The sequence below is a fragment of the Ursus arctos genome, unplaced genomic scaffold (genome assembly GCF_023065955.2).
Source record: "Ursus arctos isolate Adak ecotype North America unplaced genomic scaffold, UrsArc2.0 scaffold_21, whole genome shotgun sequence".
NCBI lineage: Eukaryota > Metazoa > Chordata > Mammalia > Carnivora > Ursidae > Ursus > Ursus arctos.
In genome coordinates, this window is record NW_026622886.1 from 7,364,449 (window position 1) to 7,377,764 (window position 13,316).

Sequence of the window (13,316 nt, forward strand, 5' to 3'; positions counted from 1 at the left end):
TTTTAAAGCAAAGGGTTACAGTCTTACTCCCTGGGGAAAATAGAAACTAGGTTGCTTGAGGTATCAAAACCACACAGATCCGCAGCTGGCTCTGTGCAGCGTTCTCCTGACAAGCAGTCCCCAGGTGTGTGCGTGGCAAGTGTTCGCTCGACTGAACTCAGTGAGCCAGGCTGTGGGTCTCTTGCAGCCTTTTTCTCCTACGTGTGTTGCCAGCCACTGAGAAATTACCTATCTGGTCCTCACAAGGTGCCAAATGGGTGTTTGAAGAATGAATGGATGGACAATCCTTGAGCTCTGTGCTTGAAGACCAAAGTCGGAAGATTCAGTTTTGTTATTTTATTGTTTAACTCATGTTTTGAGCCCAAGAGGCTTGCATATGCCTTGGTTATTGGAGATACGGTCCACCTCATGAGTTGAAAATTCGGCGTATTTTGCACTTAGGGCTCTGAAGGCGGATCTCAAAAAAAAAAAAAAAAAAAAAAATCCGGAACAGCTGTGAATAAAGGCAGCATTGTTAGAATCAACGAATGACTTTCCAAGAAGACAGCTTGGGCCAAAATGTTTTTGGGTGTATTGCCCTGTGCAGACGAGAGTTAACAGGCCCAACTGGTTTCCGTAGAAAGGCCTGCTTGCAGGGTTGGGTTCTTGGCTGATATCTGAAAACTTGGATTTTAGGAGGGGCCCACCATTCCTGAAGTGGATTAAGAGTGGCTCACGGTGCCTAAACTGTTTACACAAATGATATAACTTATGCTGAACACCCCTCTCCTTCTCGGAGTGCAGAATTTTGGTACATGCTGGGGCAAAGGATGCCCACCTGACCAGTCTGCAATAAAAACCCTGAGCCCTGAGCCTGAACTTTGCTGGTCGATTGAACATTGCACACGTGTTGCCACAGCTCTTTGGTGGGTAGGCTAGGTGCATCCTGGGTGACTCTGGTGGGAGGGGACTCTGGAAGCTAGTGCCAGGTTCCTTCTAGATTTTACGCATGCGCCCTTTTTCTTTGCTGATTTTGTTTGGTGTGTGTTGGCTGTAATAAGTCATAGCCGTGTGTGTATGAGTATATGTCAGTATATGCTGAGTTCTATGAGTCGTTTTAGAGGATCATGGAACCTGGGCTGGGTCTTGGGGACCTCTGACACCCCTCCGCTGTTGGTTCTTGGCTTTATTAGTCGTATAACCTTAGAGACCATTGAGTGCCATTAGCATTTACTGGGTCCCCTTTGTATACATATCACATTTGTAAAATGTCCACATCTCCAGGCTCGTTTGCCTTTACAAAGATTCGCACCGTGACATGCTTCCATGGGTGACTTGTTCCTAAGACCTTTCCATAGCTAGGGCACAATGCAAGCCCCCGAGATGATTGAGACAGAGACAGAATCTCAAGTGTAAGTTCTATAAAAGCAGAACCCCTAGCACTTTGGGGAAATTAAGTGCTCTGCCACTTCTGTGATGTGACGCTAGTTTTTATTAAGGACAGGCTTATTATGCCTCTTGTCTCAAGGGAGTTCTAGAAGTGATTGTTAAGATACTGGTAGAGTTGAGCGGTTTGGGGAAAGAATACTTCGCTCTTCCCCAGTATATCCCTTGCTCTTTAAGTTTTCATCAGTGTGTTCATCCAGCTTTCCTCCTATCCATCCAGTTGCCCATCTGTCCCTGCACTCAGCCAGCCAGCCAGCCTGGCCAGGCATCTTACTTTCCTGAGCACCGATTACCTGTCACACAGTGTGCCAGGCATGCGGTTCAGGAATGAGTTGAATAGGGTCCCCCCCCCCCCAGCCCCGAGTGTGGTCTAGGGGTCTGGAGATAGGCATGGGAACCAGAACTTCCAGGTGGAAAGTGATACGCACAGGTCTCTCCAGAATTGCACGGGGACACATGCCTAATTCATCCTGCTGGGGAGAGGGGGAGGGTGACAGACGAGGTTGTCACCCTACTGTATGTCCAAGGAGATGATCAAAATAAGGGAACCCGTGCAGGGAGATGTCCTCTGTCCCTGTCTTTGTGGACATTTAAGCAAAGGACAGGGGAAAGCCCTCCTCCCGTGGGAGTTTCCCAAAGGTTAATTTAAAATGCTCTTTTCATTTGGCATTGAGATGAGTCAGAGCCGCCTTGAGATGAGTCAGAGCCGCCTTGAGCCCAAGGCTGGGGACAGGGCCATTCCCAAAGGAGAGTGGCAATTACCCTCCTTCACCTGCCGGTGGTAATCAAAGGAAGACTCCTGGACGGAGTAGCCTGGACCTGAGGCAGGGCCCACAAAGTCTTCCCGCAATAAGGATGGCGCCGAGGCCCCCTCCCTGCTGACGTCTCGGAGGTTCTGTTAGAGAGTCTGCGCTTGGGAGTTGAAGAAGCCAAATTATCGCTGCTTTTATTTTTGGCTTTGCCGGGGTCAGAGTGCCTTTTGTTTACACTTACCTTTTGTTTCAGCCGCTTGGCCTGGTTTCTGTGTTTAGAACATTCTTTCGTCATCTCTGCCTCCACGAAATCATTCCTTCGCACAGATGCTTGTTAACCCTGCGTTTTTTTCTAGAGTTAATTACCAGGCCTTTCCTCTCAGGGCTTTCATGAGGCGGTCAGAGTGAAAGCAGGTATTCCACAAGTGAGCAAAAATAATAAAAACCGCAAACACTGTGTTTTGAGTGCTTTATATAATACGATCCAGCTCTCAATTCTTACAGTGGCTCAAGCATTAGGTGGGAGGCTTGCCCTCCCCATTTTACAGATGAGGAAACTGAGTCACAGGAGGGTTAAGGGATTTGCTCCAGTGCCTCTAGTTGTCTTGGACCAAAGAAAGGTGGGACACCCAAAGCACAATTCACTGAACAGTACACAAGAAAATGGATCAATTGTTCTTAATCACAATTGAGAATGTTGCTCCGGAGGGGGAGTCTGTTAAGAGGAGGGTGAACGATTGGGAGAAAATTGTGCAGATCACCTATCTGACAGCAGACCTGTCTCCGGGATCGATAGAAATGCCTCTAGACGCAATGGGGAGAGACCGAACAGCACGCTCAGAAAATGGGCAACAGGCTTACACGGACACTTAACCAAAGGAGATCTGCATATGAACTGCCGATGAACCAGTGGAGAAGATACTCCACACCATCAGGGAAACACAGGGTAAAGCCACAATCCACTACCGTGACACACCTGTTAGAATGACGGGCATGACAAGTGCTGGCAGCCCCCCACGTCGGTGAGGATGTGCAGAAGCCACCTCTTCTGCGGACGTGTGGGATGGGGCCGCCCTTCTCTGCATCTGTTGGACAGTTTCCTAAACAGTTAAATATATACTTTCCCTGCAGTCCAGTGTTCACACTCCTGGACACGCGTCTGAGAAAAATGAAAACTTGTGTTTACACATACACCTGGACACAGGTGTTTATAGGGGCGTTATTTGCAATAGCTACAAACTTGTTTTAATTTGGTACATACGTATTTTTTAATATAGCTATATTACGGTATCACTGATAAAAAGTGCACACATTGAATGCAGGCAGTGTGATGAGCTTGGACATAGGCAGACACCTGTGATCCCATCACCACAATCAGGGCAATGAAGCAGCTTCATTATCAACAGGTGATCTATTAAAATGTGGTCTCGCCATACGGTGGAATACTACTTAGCAGTAGAAAAAAGAATGAACTCCATGTGTGGAACAGCTGAGGTGGTCTTAGGGGCATTGTGCTTAGTGGAAACCGTCTCAGAAGGTTATATCCTGTATGGTTCCATTTATGTAATATTCTCTACACAACAGAATTGCAGAGCAGAGGAGCAGATACGTGGTTGCCGGGGGCTCGCGGGGAGCAGGGGTGTGTGTGAGTATAATGGGGTACCTTGAGGGAGTTACTTTAGGGGTAATGCAAGAGGTCTGCCTCTTGGTTGTGGTGGCCGTCACACAAATCTTTACACGGGACAGAATTTCTTGAACTACACCCCAAGTCCAAAAAAACCAAAACACTAGTACGTGCAAAAACTAGTGACATCTGAGTGAGGTCTGTAGTCTGACTGATTGTACTGTGCGGGTGTTAATTTCCTGGCTTTGATGATGACTGTATAGTTATGGGAGAGGTCCCCCTTGGGGGAACCGGGGTGAAGGGTACACAGGACCTCTGTGTACTATTCTGCAACTTTTTGTGAATCTAGAATTATTGCAAAATAAAAATAAGCATAAAGTTTAAAAAAAAAAAACAAGCCTGAGAGGTAAATAATTAGCAGTCAGAGCATCTGATACAATCCTTGCCTGCAGGAGGCTTCTTGTCTGATGCCTAGGGGTTGGTATGCCCACACTAAACTTTTCAAACAGAAGGAGTCAGCGTGTAAGAGAAAGCTGAGCTGCATAGAATCAAGCATCTGAAGAGTTACCACAGGCAGAAAGTGCCCGGGGCAGCTGGGGTATCGCTTCTCCCTGCTCTCTGTCTGAACGCAGCTCACACGTGTGCGAACACACACACACACACACACACACACACACACACTCGGCATACTCTTGTCCATCCTTGACATCCCTTCTGCCGTGTGATCTCATCAATGGAGTCCTCTCTGTTTTCCTGCCCCCCAAGTCTTTCCCGACACCAATACACTTTCAGCCAGTGACTCCTGCTTTTATCAGAACGTTTTTCTCTCTTCACCTTTACAAAGACAGGCATCCCTTCCTGTCCGAGTTGGTTGTCTCCTGATTTGTTCTGCTGCATGCATTATACCTTTATCTTCATAGCCACGGCGCCAGGCCGGAGTGTTGCTCTGGAAATGTTTCTTGGATGAGCAAACAGCAGGCCTCGGTGTCCCCTTCTCCAGTCGGACTTCATGCTGGCTAGTCTCGCGTCCTGCCCACGGATTACAAGTGTCATAGTCAACTCCAGACAGTATTTTGCAAAGGCCCGGGTGTATCGCTGCTTCTCCATCCTGATATGGGTTGAGGCGTTATCAGCAATTTCTTGCAGAAAACGAAGGTTCCCAGAATCTGGAGGCAGAATACAGTGGAAGATGTCCAGACCAGTCCTCCAGACCAGAAGCCACAATTGGCTGCCATAGGTGACCGAGGTCCACCCTGTCCTTACTTTTAATTGAGTGCAGTAGCGTTGGGTGCGACATTGAAGGCCTGACCTTGAAAGTTCCTTGAGCCTCAGGGTCTCTTGGGCTCCACTTGAGGGCCGTGTGGAAAGCCCTCGTGGAGAACTGTTTCTGAGGAAGGACTTAGGAAGGGTGTCATGATGTCTGCATTCGTCACCTGCGTCACGGGCCAGATGAGGCTGGGCCGGTGCCAGTTTTCCTTTGTGCGTATTACTCCGGTATTTAAGAGAGCTGGGGGTGGCAGGGACCTGAATGGCGACATTATCCCCTCCAGATTAGATCTTTGAGAAGTGTGTCAAGATCCTCCGTCCAGCGTGTGGGGCAGCAGTTACCAGTGTGGAACATTCCGGATGCAGAAATGCCGTGTATGTGTGTGTGTGTGTGTGTGTCTTGGTGAAGAGTGGGGAAGAGGAAGGAGATGGTCATCTGTGGAACACTTCTGGTGTTCGTCTCTTCCATCCGTTTTCCTTTCAAACCTTAGAAGTAGGAATACCCGTAAGGTTCCGCTTATTCCCTCCCTACAGTTTTCCTGTGTTCTGTTTTCACTGATACTTTTTATTATATAATTTGCTCATTTTTAAAGATGAATGCAACTTGTGTGTGCCTTCACATCTGTCCTCGTACGACCTCAGATATCGCTCGGTACTTTGCGTTTATCGCCTGATGTAATTCGTGCAACACCCTGCACGTGAGGCTTATGATTCCCGTTTTATAGATGAGCAAAATAAAACGAGCGCCGGGGTGGGGAGGGGGGTGAAGTGACTTCCTCGGTCACGATCGTAAATGGGAAAACGGGTGAGACTCAGGTCAGTCTATCCTCAGAACCGATGTTTTCAGTTTATGGTGTATGTTCAGGAACATTCTGCAGATGAAGGAGGGTCCCAGAACTCAAAGGCACTGGACCCGTTAGGATGACTTTGAGAAGCAGCCTCTATCTACACACGGGCTTCAGCAGTTCAGGGAATAGACTGGAAGTTCTCTGATGTTGAGAATTCCAGAGGTACGGCTGACTTGAGGTGAGACCGTGTCCTCTTCTTTTTTTAAAAGATTTTATTGATTTATTGGTCAGAGAGAGAGAGAGCATAAGCAGCGGGGAGGGGCAAAGGGAGAGGGAGAAGCAGACTCCCCACTGAGCAGGGAGCCTGATGCGAGGCTTGATCCCAGGACCCTGAGATCATGACCTGAGCCAAAGGCAGACCCTGACCAACTGAGCCACCCAGGCGCCCCGAGACCGTGTCCTCTTCTTTGTGTTGCTGTTCCCATGACAGCCATTGGTCACTGAGATGCATGCCACCTGGAGTCCATCACCTGGGCACCTGGGGCTTTGACGACAACAACTGTGTAGGTTGATTGGAACCCACCGTAACACTTGAGGTGATGTTGATGTGGGAAACAAAGAAAAATGAAACTTCCTTACTCCCTACAGCCCACTGACAAGTCCTTGAAATAGGCAGAGTGACCTTCCTCTAGAAATTCAGCTGCCTCAATGTTACTACTTTGCTAAGGGCAGAAGACAATCTTAGCCCACCCCCAGGCTCCTGTGAGTCTACTTTAACGTATAAAAATTCCTTTGGAGACTTCCTTTATCTCTATCCCCCTACCCCTCAAGATACATGTTGGCAGTCATCCCCCAAGCATATGGCCCACCGATATATATCTGAAGGGTCTCATGAGTAAGGTTTTATTAGACAGTAATAAATGACCCTTTCCTAACAACATTTAGCCCCCTCAAGGTCCTGGAAACCTTGCTTCCAAAGTTCCTTGGAGACTTACACTGTCCCTAACCCCCTCCCAACTTGAAAGTTGATAATGGGCCGCTTCTCATGACCCCAGAGTAGCTCTTTCTGGGTCCTGTCGCCATGCTTTAATAAAACCACCTTTTTGTACCAAAGCCATCTCAAGAATTCTTTCTTAGCCATCGACTCTGAACCCTAACATCTTTCCTACATCAGTGGGCCTCCTCTCCAGACCCAGTCAGCTGGGTAGAGGGTCCTTTGGGAAGAGGGAAGAGGAGAAAATGCAGACCACAGTGTCTGAAGGGCTCAGTGTCCGAAATTGACTCTCCAGAGGCAGGAGGTGCAAGCTGGGGAAGGTCAAGGGCCTGACTGGAGGGGTCTCCTTCCTCTTTTTCATCTGCCCACTTGCGGATTAATTGGAAATCCAGCCACCCACCCATCTGCCCACCCCCATCTGTTGCTAATGTTCCCTGTAGTTTCCCACTTAAACTAGCATCTTTCCAGATGCTTTTAGAAGTCTTACCACATCACCTTTAAGGTGCAAATTTCCCCTCCTCTTCCACCTATTTCTGTCTCTTTGCATTTTCCCAGGGTCTTCTGCAACAGGGATTTTCCTGTTTTCTTTCTCTTAATTAGTTCCTTTTATTGTGTTCTTCACTGGCATGATAATCTTACAGGAAAGATCCTGTTCCTGGCACCTCTTCTCCCTTGATTTATTATTTTAAATGTTTATTTTGCTTTTCTTATTAGAGTTTTGAATTCCTTTCTATGTTTCTCTCCTCTGCCACCAAGTGTGTTAGAGGTCATGGCTTTGTCCAGGTCCCTCCCTTCTAATACTTCAAATTCTTAGCTGTTTATTCTTTACTCCCATTGAAATTGACTTGCAGAAAAGGTTCCAGTAACACATTAAATTAAATTCCATAATGTCGGCATTAATGTCTGTATTACCCAGGTAAGATCTGAGCATGTAGTATGTTTTAAGCATTACACATATATTAGCTTATTTAACAGAACCCCTATGAGGTAGGTACAATTTTTATCACATTTTACGGATGAAGAAACTGAGGTCCAGAGATGTTCATTGATGTGCACAAGGTCACACAGCCTGTAGGTGGCAGGGGCACGGTTTGAACCTGGGCAGTCTGGCTCCAGAGTCTATATTCTTAATCATTATGTCTGCCATGTGTACACATTTATAAAACCCCGTATACATATACCCACTAACGTATATGTGGTTATGATTGCTGCAGGAATCACGTTGGTTGTATCTATGTAAACATAAATATAAGTACGTAGTAGCAGTGATTATTATGGCTAACAGTTAATCAAATATATACTGTATGCCGGGCCTTGTGCTAATTGCTCACTTAAATTATTCCATGCTGAGCTTTCAACCGCCCTACAACTCGCTACTATTAGCCCAGTTTTTGAGGTGAAGATACCGAGGCTGACAGACTAAGTCATTTCTACCAGCTGACACAGTTTACAAAGATGGAGCCTGAATTTAAACCTTTGTAAAGATCAGTTCTCTTAAAATAGGACCAGCAACTATTACCATTCAGAGGCCTATTCCCTGCCAAAGACTGGGGAAAACATTGCTTACATTGTCATATTGGAGCCGTCCTCTGTTATTCTGGCCTCGTTTGATATGAACACTACTCCCTTTCGCTCTTGAGATTGTCCCACGTTGGGCAGGTGCGTCCGTGGATGCTGGACCGATGAGGGAACTGCGTTTAGAGAACGTGTGTCTTCCCCAAGGCCCCAGAGCGGTAAGAGGGCAGGAAGGGTTGGACCCCAGACCTATCGGCTGGAAGAGCAAGGCTTCTCCCTCCTCCAGCCACCTGGCTCCTTGGAGATTAGCTGCCCCTGAGCTGCCCCTGAGAGGGGTTCTGGCACAGGAAACTAGGTCTGTGAGCAGAGAGGCCCCATGCTCCAGCCCCAGCCCAGCCCTCCAGGCCCAGCTGGGGTGTAGGTGCCTGGGCAGCACCAGGGATTTGGGTCCCTCTCCCTCTCCTTCCCTCCGTCCTTCCCTCCTTCCCACCCAGCAGAGAAGAAGCAAAGTGAGACTCCATCTTCTGTGGTCCGGTAGCTGGGAAGAGACGGCCGCACGGTCTCGTCCGCATTTGCACATCCTTTCCCAATTATATGCACAGACACATGGGACCCAACCACATGCTTCACGGAGCAGAATGTAGGTGCTGGGAAGCGTGTGGATTCTGTGGGTTGAGGAGGCTGGGTGGGCGTCGCATCAAGCATAAACTTGTCATCTTCATGCTTTCAAACTCACAATATCTGAGCCAGGTTTCCCTCAGCATCCGATAAACTTCCTTATTTTCCCTGTAGTTGGAGGAGAGCGAGGCCCTACAGAAAACTGGGAAACCTAAATACATTCTTTTGCAAAAAAACAAAGAAGAAAAAAACCCCACAAAAGCTGCATCTCTCAATTCCATCTTTATTAGTATTTCTTTTTTTCCTTTTTTTTTTTTTTGTAAAAGCGAAAGATCCTCACACCTCCCCTTCTTTTATGATTATGATGGAGAGGCAGCAAGAGGATAGATTCTTAAGGACAAAAGGAGGCTTGCCTTATGTAGATAAGCAGAGATCTGCAGTGGTGAGTGCAGACACGCCACGAAGGTTGGGAGATGAGTTGGAAAAAGTTCTATTTAGGGAGAAGGATTTTCCCATGTTCTTGGGGGAGGCAGGAGGGACTCTGACGCTGTCCACATTCTAGAGTCCAAGCCATCGTCCCGAGGGAAAGCGGCGTTCTTCCCTTCTCACCGCGTGCTCTGGGGCTTCGGCTTTTTGGGTGGAAATTGGACAGGTGAGCCTTTCATTTCCATCAGTGACATTGTAATAAAAGTGAATTTATGCTCCGGCTTAGGTAAATACGCGGGAGCCGGTAGGAGCAGCTGCTGCTGGGCTGGGAGGGTTTTTCCTGCTCCGTGTGTGGTGGGCTGTATGGACGTCAGGCAGGGGCTGAGACTGACTTTGTCCTTCTTCGCGTGCACTTGGAGAAAAGTCCAGTATCCTTTCTCAGAGGTGGGGTGGTTGGCTGTTTCCTCTCCTCTCCCTGCTGTATTATTTTAAAACAACAACAACAACAACAACGATATGACAGCCCTGTAGCGGTCCAGGGTGGTGAGAGAGAAAAGGGAATTTTAAACTTTGAGAACGTGTTTTCCGGCTCCTGCTTGGGTCACCAGCATGAATAATAACGCGCTCTCGAACGCCTGTCTCCGAGATGCCTGGGGAGCGTGGTATGCCTCTCATAAATTTTCCAGGCATTGCCTGCAGGAGCTTGGCCGGGCTCGGGGCTCCCTCCTCCGGGCGCACCCAGGGGTCTTATGTTGTATGTGCGGAAAGCTTTCCTGGGTGTTAAATAAGATAGTACTCAGCGCCTACTCGGTGCTCTTCTGACCTCCCGGCCCCACCGTTTCCTTCCCTTTTCTCATGGGTGAGGTTTTGGGGGAAACCCCTGGACATAGTGGGAAGGCAAGTGTGTTCTCCTGGAAAATTGGAACATGCTGGATAGTGAAGGAGGGGAGAGAGATAATTCTGTGGACTGCGGGCAGGGGGCTTGGGAACGCCTGCATTTCCCAAGGAGGAAAAGTCTGGAAGCTTGTGTTTCTTGTTTGTGTGCTTTGTTGTTTGGTTTGGTTTGGTTTTTCAGCACGTGACTCTACTAGTCTGGTGTGGAGTGTTGCACGTAGGCTATAGAAGAGGTTTCTTCTTCCCTCGTGTCCTCCCAACATCCTGCCCCCTCAGAGAGGCCTCTGAGAGCAGATTTTCCTGATGACCCCTTTGTCCTCCTGACATGTCATGTAATTCCAGAATATCTGCAGTCATAGTATGTTCTGTCACAGAGAGGGACAATACCACTGGCTTTGGAGTCCATGTGTCTGTGTCTGAACCTCAGCTCTGCCACTGGCTAGCAGGGGTGCCGTGCCCGCCACTTTGCCTCACTGGCATCACGTTCCTCAGATGGAGAAGGGGACATGTGAGAATGAAGTTTAATCTGAGGATGGAATGAGGTAATGTTATCCGGTGCCTCTCCTAGCAGGTAGCAGGTGCGTAACAAACAAGACACGGAGAGATTCCCTTTCCCCTTAGATACTACATATAAGACTTAAAAAGTATTTTTCCTGGAAAAATGGTGATAGTTGTTATTAGTGATGATGGTGGTGGTGGTAGTATTAGTAGTAATAAGTCTTTGGCTTAGCTTCCATGTGAAAGTGCAGAATGATTTCTATATAATCATCTGTCAGATTATTAGATGGAAAAATGTGCTACTAATATTATTTAGATATATGCTCATGATACTGTACGAAGAAGAATGCCACTTAGCAGCATTTTCCCTAAAGAAAGTCATTCATAAGACACCCCCTAATAGCCTAATAATAAGGCATTGTTAGCAATAAAATGTCCCATACGGGTGAATTTCCAAATGAAAGTTGGAAAATGTCCCATACCGAAGAAAACCAAAAACTCATGATGATATTACAGAAAATGTTCTAAACACGTCCAACGCCAGAGACCGTTTTCCAACACAAGAGACCAAGAATTATTTAAACTTCTCATAATGTGACTTGTTTCACCTTTGTGCCATATTGTCATCCATGGGGATTCCCCCTACAGTGAGTGGCCCCGGCTGTCGTGCTTTGGTGGTTCCTGTGGCTGCCCCCTGCTAGTGTTTCCTTCGGGCCCCCCGTCCTCTGCCAGGGGCCGTCAGACCACCAGTCCGCCCCGCACCTGAAGTGGGTGCTGGCTGAACGCTGGGAGGTGGCTCTCGCTTTCTCAGGATAGAGCTCATAGGCTTTTAAATTTGAACTATTACCTCATCACTCAAGAGCTTTTCTCATTTACTTCTAGGAAAGTGGTTCTTCCTTCGTTTAAAAGTCTGGTCTTTATAGCTACCGCAAGTTATAAAACAGCTCTTTCCTTTGCGTTCGTGGAAATTTTGTTTGCGGCGCGTACAAAGAACAGTCACTGCGGTTGTTTTGGGCAGAATTTTTACCTGATGTTCACCTTGAGAGGACATGTGCCTGAGGGCATTTTAAAGCAAAAAACTGAGGACTGAAACTTGTGCAATTCTTCTAAATAAATATTCTGGATATGTATTGCTATGGAAAAAAGAATTCAAAACAGCTTTTAGAAATACCTGTCAATTATATCTCCTGTTTTGCTGAACTTCGGCGGTTGGCATGTCAGATAACTCGATTCTCTGGATGTGAAGTTTTTTTTTAATCAGTGTGATGGGCAGGATAAACTTAAACTTTGGTCAACTTCCACAGAAACATAGTTTGGTCTTTCATCATTTCTTTTGAAGGCAAAATGATGGATGGAAATCTCTGGATGGTGTGAATTGTGGAGTGTTTCTGTCGGGTTATGAATACCTCAAGGAAAAGAATCCTCTTCGTTTTCTTTTTATTCACGTAACAGGCATTTATTGGCTTTTGAAGCCGTTTGGTACAGAGTTCCCAAGTTGAAAATGTTTTGGGCTCAGAGCAGGAAGATGTGGTTTCAATCCCTGCTGTGTCCTTGCACCATTCAGCCTAGAGCTCCTGAGTCTCGGTTTCTCTCTGCAGTAGTCATAGTGGCCGCTGTGTTCCAGGTGCCAAGTGCATGGACTTGGCCGAGAACCAGCTGGACACTCAGGCCCTACCCTCATGGAGTTTACAGTTGGCCAGAGCTTTGTAAGCTCTCCTGTTCCCATCTTCCCGTTCAGTGGTTCTCTTCTTCTCCTTCTCCTTCCCCTCCTCCTCCTCCTCCTCCTCCTCCTCCTCCTCCTCCTCCTCACCCTCCTCCTCCTCCTCCTCCTCACCCTCCTCCTCCTCCTCCTCCTCCTCCTCCTCCTCCTCACCCTCCTCCTCCTCCTCCTCCTCCTCCTCCTCCTCCTCCCCCTCCCCCTCCTCCTCCCCCTCCTCCTCCTCCTCCTTCTTCTTTTTTTAAGATTTTATTTATTTATTTGAGAGCTAGAGTGAGAGAGCATGAGCAGGGAGCCAGACACAGGCCTCAATCCCAGGACCCTGGGATCATGACCTGAGCTGAAGGCAGACACATAACTGATTGAGCCACCCAGGTTCCCCTGTCCGCATCTTCTTAAGACCTTCTTATTTACATAAATACATTTATGGTAATGAGAAATTCATATCACTCTCTCTAAGCGGGTAACCAAAGGAACCTGTGCTGTGTTAAAGCCTGGCTAGATGCTGCTGTCGACCCAAAGCCCTCTAAAGGGGACCTCTCACTTCCCCTTGTCAAGTGTTGGAGGGCTGTAAGGATACACTAGCATTATATGGAGGGCTGGAAAAGGAGGAAGTTAACTTTCCCACTACTTTCTTTTGAACTAAGATACGAAGATTTGCAAAAACTGAATTCAGTACTTGATTTTCTCTCTCCGATGGAGCTGAGCTCTGCCTGCTGAGGAAGGCTTCTTGGAGGAGGTGGCCATTGAGTGAGGTCTGGATGGATAGCTGGCAGTCAAGCTGGCAGATAATCGGGAG

At 47.5% G+C, this 13,316-nt stretch overlaps 1 protein-coding gene across 5 annotated transcripts in view; it reads left to right on the forward strand.

Annotated features, from left to right (window-relative positions):
• Window positions 1-13,316, forward strand: part of LARGE1 (LARGE xylosyl- and glucuronyltransferase 1) — a 516,017-nt gene that overhangs the window by 103,939 nt on the left and 398,762 nt on the right. The gene's annotated exons all lie outside the window — the stretch shown is intronic.